Here is a 6,301-nt window from a genome sequence, read left to right as displayed (position 1 = left end):
ATCAGTATAAAGCAGTACCCTCCCCGTGAGAGAAGCCAACAAGACTATATCATTCTTATGAATTGCTGAAGGAATGGGCATTAAGTAATGCCTACTGATTCAGCCTGAGACCCTGAAGTTACTCATAATTTCAAACTGCGAATACTGTAAAATTCCTATGCTTCCATCCCTCATGAGGCACTAATCATGGCAGCTAGGCATTAGCACTTGGGGCTGTGAATCATCACCCACTTTCCATTTTAAAAGACATTTGCTGAAAGCTTGAACAGCTCTTCAGTGAGTAACTCCAAACTCTGAATCCCCATGTGCAAATCTAAGGAAGTGGGCAACTGGTACTGTGAAAACATAGGGCCCAATAGAATTTGTTTGGAATGTGGATGGTTACCATGAAGACACTGGAAGGATGATTTGGATACAGAAGAATGGGAGGCCTTTACATTTTATGCACACCATCAAATGCTGCTAAGCGTTGAGGGAATATCTAGTTGGACATCCATGGTTATTGTCAGGGACTGGACTGAGGAGGAATGGAGGGAACCGCCCCCACCCTCTTCCTGCACCTTCCCGAGAAGAGGAGGACAGTATAGATTTAGAACAGTGGTTTGCAGAAGGTCATAGTTCAGAAGCTGCAGAGAGGAGAAGCTGGGAAATATTGGGAGAGCAGCAGGAAGCAGCAGCAGCAGCAGCAGCAGCAGCAGCAGCAGCAGGGGAGAGACAGCTGACGACTCAGTGTCTCTAGAAAACATTCCTGATCCCCTAGGACCAGGCGTTGAGAGTAGTAGAACAGAAAGCTCAGAGGCAGAAAGCACAGGTCAGCCAGTGCAGGGGTGATGTAGAATAGAAGAGACTGAGGAGGTGGGACTTTACTTGGAGCAATGCCATTAACAAAAGGAGACCACATTCCTTTGTCTCTCTCTCTGTGAATAGTGAATAAACAACTTCGGTAAGAACTCTTCTTGTTTATCTGCTTCCTGGCTGCCACCATGAGAGGGATAGGATTCCCTGAAGTTATTTATGGAAACAGAGATGGGAACAATTACCTTGAGGTTCCAACAACAAATGGTCTACTTGGCATGCCAGAAGAAGTACTTTTAGTGTTCTTGATTATGATGGTGCATACACAGGTAAGAGAGTCAATGGGAAGGCATTAGTTAGTTAATGGGAGCAGATCCAAGTCTTGCAAGGCTAGCTGTAGGACAAGGTCCAAGGTCCATGTGTTCCTTTATAAAGCCCTGAAACGCTGACACAAAACCCCACACAACAAAGAATTCCATGCCGATCCACCCCCTCTTTCCTCCTCTTTTCTTCCCAACCTTATGGTGCAGGCAACACTAATGTCTCACAACAAATGAAACACAACCTGTAGAAAACACAACCTGAAAAAAGAGACAATGCATGTACTTTTGTAAACTAAGAAAGCTTTAATAAAATTATTTTAAAATAAATAAACAAACATATAAAGCCCTGAGCAACTAAGATCCAGGGTACAATTCTGAGAGTGGTTGAAGATTCAGTCCCACTTCCTGAGGAACTCAGGGAATTATGAGGGGGGGAATTGGGGGGTTTCCAACAAACCCTTGGCACCCTTAAAAAACTAGAGTTCCCATGATTCTTTGTTTAATGTTGTATCATGGTGCTTTAAATTTATAGTGCAGAGGGAGGCTAAGCCTCTCCTACGCTACATTCACCCCCTTAAACATGCCCACATTTCACTGGGTGAAACTAAATAGAAATACAGTTAAATAAAGAAAGATGAAGGTAAAATAAATAGAAAAGCAAGACCGTGAACTACGTTACAGTTCTGCTGCTTAAAAAAAAGAGAGAAGAGTGTATTTTGTTTTGTTTTATTTTAGTTCCTGGCACAAGGCTGGTAGCTGCAGCCAGATAAACAGAACAGTCCTTCCTTGAAAATATATTGGCACATACAGCAATGTGAATCAAAGCAGCAAAAATAGCCACTTGTCCTGGGAATGCACTGAACAGGCTCAGCTCTATGCCATCAAGGACCTGGTGCTAATGTAAGGCTTACCTTGCTGGATCAGATTGGCTCTGTTGCCAACCAGATTCCCCTAAGAAGCTGATGAGCCGTCCTCAGTCATCTGCCGCAAGGACCTGCTGACTGGAGATATGCAGCTTTCAGCCCTCCCTGGCTGGTAGCCTTGGGGAGATCTATTTTCCAGGAATTTGATGATTTTTTTCTGTAAAGCCATCGAGGCCAGCATTCATTGACACATCTTATGCCAATGCATGCCATAATCTAATGGCACATTATTTCACAAAGAACTGCTTATGTTTGTTGTGGGCCTACTGTGTTAAGCAAAGTCATTGATAGACCTTGAGTTTTTGGTTTGGCTGTCACTAAGGTGGAAAGCCAGCCTTCTCCAACCTGGTACCCTCCAGATTTTGCTGGGCTACAACCCTGACCATTGGACACGCTTATTGGGATTGATGGGAGCTGTAGTCCAATGACATCCGGAGGGCACCGGGTTGGGGAAAGCTATGGTAGGCCCTGCCTGTTGTTGGTTCTGGCTCCACCTACTCTTGGATTCTTTCCCTTCTGCCCTACCAGTTCCAGTGGGCCCCAGTCACCACTGAGTGAGGGACTTAGTCAAAAGCTTTTGGAAAGATCAAGTACATGTACTGACATTCTCCACAAACTCTAAAAAGCTAGAGAGACAGGAGACTTTGGAGAACTTCTAACAAGCAAAAAGCAGGGATGGGTGAATTTATCAATTCCTGTTTCAGTTTCTCATTCTGAAGTGCACATTTCTGGTTCAGTTTGCAATTATTATTTTTTAAGTCATTGTGAAAATTTGTTAGCATTTTAGTATACTAATATATACTTAAAGGTAAAGGGACCCCTGACCATTAGGTCCAGTCGCAGCCGACTCTGGGGTTTCAGCACTCATCTCGCTTTATTTGCCGAGGGAGCCGGCATACAGCTTCCGGGTCATGTGGCCGGCATGACTAAGCCACTTCTGGCAAACCAGAATATATACTTACCTGAATGCAATTTTGCCCAACACAGATTTTTGCAAGCAAATGTCGTTAATATAATGCACCTTTGCATGTTGTTATCATCAATATACTGTAATGCCTTTTTGTACACAGTATTTGGTTGGAGAACCGCATCACAAAATTCAGAGAAGTGAGAATTTAAAAGGATAACTGTACTTTGGTTCATTACTATTGTTTCAGAAAGTGTGAATTAGGTAGGTTGTCATCAAAGTTAGAACTGAACCAAATTTCTTTGCTGTCCTTTGTTACAAATTGGGCAGGCCTATTCAATCATCTCCCTCCTTTTGTCCTCTTTATCCTAATGTTGCACGGTTCAGGGCTAACCATTTTCTGCTGAACACTAATGTACCATCACACACATTCCTCCTCTTACATTCTTAATAGGATGAATGCTTTTATAGGAAATGAGGGACGAGGAGAGTAAGATGAGTAAGTATTCATTCCATAACAGGATCAAACCAAGCATGAAGTGGGCAATCCACAGTTGGGTCTCCTGATTCCTCCCCCTGCCCTTAAAACAGTGTGTGTGTTGTGGGGGGTGGTAATCAGAGAAGCAGCAGTGGTCCTGCATTTTATTCCTAATAAATAGCTTGGGACGGGGGCAATTTGGATCAGGAAATGGAGGGAAAGCATTCAGCAACTCCTCCACCAGCGCCTCTGCTCTTATCAAAATCAGAGCACATCTGCAACTGCTTTAAGAAACAAATTCTCAAGAAATCACGGCTCTTCTATGTCCTGTGAAGTTTGGCCCCAGATCTCTGGGTTAGATTATAGCACATCAAGGATGGAGAATTTACAGCAGGCCTCCAGGCTAGGCATGGATGATATCTGGTTTTCAACATTGCGATATATCACCAGCTAAAAATCACAATATACTGCTATATAACATTGTTTGAAATAAGCATGGAGCTATGTAGGGGCATTGGCTAGCTTCACGGTTTTTCCCACATTGTGATTTTTTGCATAGTACACACACATATATCATGATTCGCGATATATTGCCAGGTCAAAAACTATGAAACCAATAGTACGATATGGACTTTGAACAGGTTTGGGGTGGTATATCGATACATCACCCAGCCCTACTCCAGGTCTCTCTGGCTGGTCCTTGTGACTCTCCTGAGTTCATACCTCCTCCACATCCAAATCCCTCCTCCTTAGGCTACACCCATCACTGGCCTACCTTCACACCCTTCTCTAGCATTTTTGCCTTACTAAAATGTGTCCTTAACTCTGATTATGCACCTTGCTTGCCTGGGTGGATGAGAGAGAGAAAGAGGGGTGTGTGAACACATGTGGAAACTAAGCTATTGTACAAAGTTTACATTAGTTGCTCTGCCAACTTTTGCCTCTGGCCCTGCCCACCACTGTCATGTGGCCCCCAGAAGGTTGTTCAGAAGGGGATGTGGCCCTTGGGATAAAGAAGATTCCTTGCCTTCGTAGTACACCATTTCTGCTGTGAGGCATCGGTTCCCTCCTTCTTCCTTGTTCCAATCAACCCAGCACTGGGTACATACTAACCTCATTGATTAAATCACAGAATGACTCATTATATCGCCCAGTCAAGCTACTACCCACCTGCGCCCAAGACAATCCATTCTCAAGGTGTGTCATCACCATCATCTTTAGCCTCTTGGAGATTTCCCATTTATAGGAAGCAACGCCAGCTTCAGAAAATGCAAAAGCCGAGCGTTCCATCCAGACACACGCTGCCAGCCGAATGACTGAGACTTGATATGATACAAGCAATTTGTTGCAAATTGCCCACATTTTTTTTCTCTGCTGCACTTCTTTTGACAGCGACAATAGTAAACCCTGTGTCAGACACAGGTGTGAATCAGACAGGGGATGAAAAGGGAGAACGTTCTAGTCTGAATTAGCTGGAGCACATCCGACGGTGACGTCACGGGGGGATGAATCACTGAAGTGTTTATGGGAATAAATTGTTGTGATCTAACCTGCTAATGTGCCTGATGCTGCGCTGCTCCGTTCCTTGGAAATAGCCGATCTATTGCAGATGATGTCATTTCCCATATAATAAAGGTTTAAGCCAGGACAAGGGTCTCTGATTTTAAGGTAGCCATTGCAGCAGAATTTGCAAAACAAATGTATAGAAATATAAGAACATATGAGGGAGGGGTTTTAAATTGGGCTGTTTTTTGTTTTATTATGTGTTTTGTGTTTTCATATTGTGATTTTGTGTTGTAATTGCAGGTATAGGGCGGTATACAAATATAGTTGACAACAACAACAGAAGAGCTTTGCTGGAGGCGACAGATGTCCATGTAACCCAGTATCCTGCTTCCAGCCTGCTCTGCATCAATAAAATAGATCACCTTCATATAATATCAAACTTTATTTTGACTTCTAAATCAATCCTTTCCAGTACCTCTGTCAAGTCTTGAAGAAATCTAAATATCTCTGATTTGTGGAAAAGAGGGACTGGAAAGCAATATAATGCTATACTAAGGAAACAGCGGCTCTGAGCATATGCAAAGCACCGTTCCCTCAATACATATAGTAACTCGAATGGGACCCTCTCGCTTGCCGTTTTAGGAAAGAACTTTAATATCAAAGGCAACATTCCAAGACAGACTCAGGCTAGTATGGCATGGCTCAGAAAAACAGAACTAAATGGTTACTATTATGGGGGAAAGGTCTATTTCTGCCAATCACTTGTGGATGGCCAAAAGCCTGCAGTGAAAATGTTTGCTTGCCGAAGTAGTTATTGTGGTTATTATTAACTAGCATTAGAAACATAATGGCATTTGTTTTCTGCTTTCTTTGCAACTTCACAGTATATGTGCAGTATATAAAATAATGAGATGGGATTGTCATTGTTCGAATAGGCACACTGGTATCTGTTTACCTGTAAGCACCCCCCCCCAAAGTAGAAGTTTCTCATTCTACCAGATTTGCACAAAACAGCAGCCGTGTGTGTGTCTGTGTTTGTTGCTCCAAGCCAAGAAACCTGATGTCCATGGGTATTTGTTTACATGTGCAGCTACACCTTTCATGATCTAGCATGCTTGCACAAAAGAGCAGTCCAAAATAAATAAATAAGTGATGCCTCACTCCAAACTAGGGCCAGAATGCTGACCTGACCAGAACGCAGGTTTACCATTCTGCATAAACTGCTTACATCTGATTAGGAGCAAAACTGTCCTTTTACAGCCCAATTGCAGTCCCATTTAATAGTGACAGGCTGCACTTAAGAGTCACATTCAAAGCCATTTTCAACTGTTATGCTTTCATACCAGCCCCCCCCCCCCCGCCCCCAGAA

General features: G+C 43.2%; 1 long non-coding RNA gene across 1 annotated transcript; it reads left to right on the top strand.

The window, feature by feature from the left end:
* The first annotated feature begins 828 nt into the window (after window positions 1–828).
* On the top strand, window positions 829–4,603 carry LOC308591422. The gene is made up of 3 exons (XR_014010171.1): window positions 829–943; window positions 1,025–1,124; window positions 4,559–4,603. It is a non-coding gene; the product is annotated as an uncharacterized lncRNA (long non-coding RNA).
* The last annotated feature ends 1,698 nt before the right edge of the window (window positions 4,604–6,301 follow it).

The sequence above is a fragment of the Podarcis bocagei genome, assembly GCF_964188305.1.
Source record: "Podarcis bocagei genome assembly, chromosome: 7".
Lineage (NCBI taxonomy): Eukaryota > Metazoa > Chordata > Lepidosauria > Squamata > Lacertidae > Podarcis > Podarcis bocagei.
This window is presented reverse-complemented; position numbering and strand designations above follow the sequence as displayed.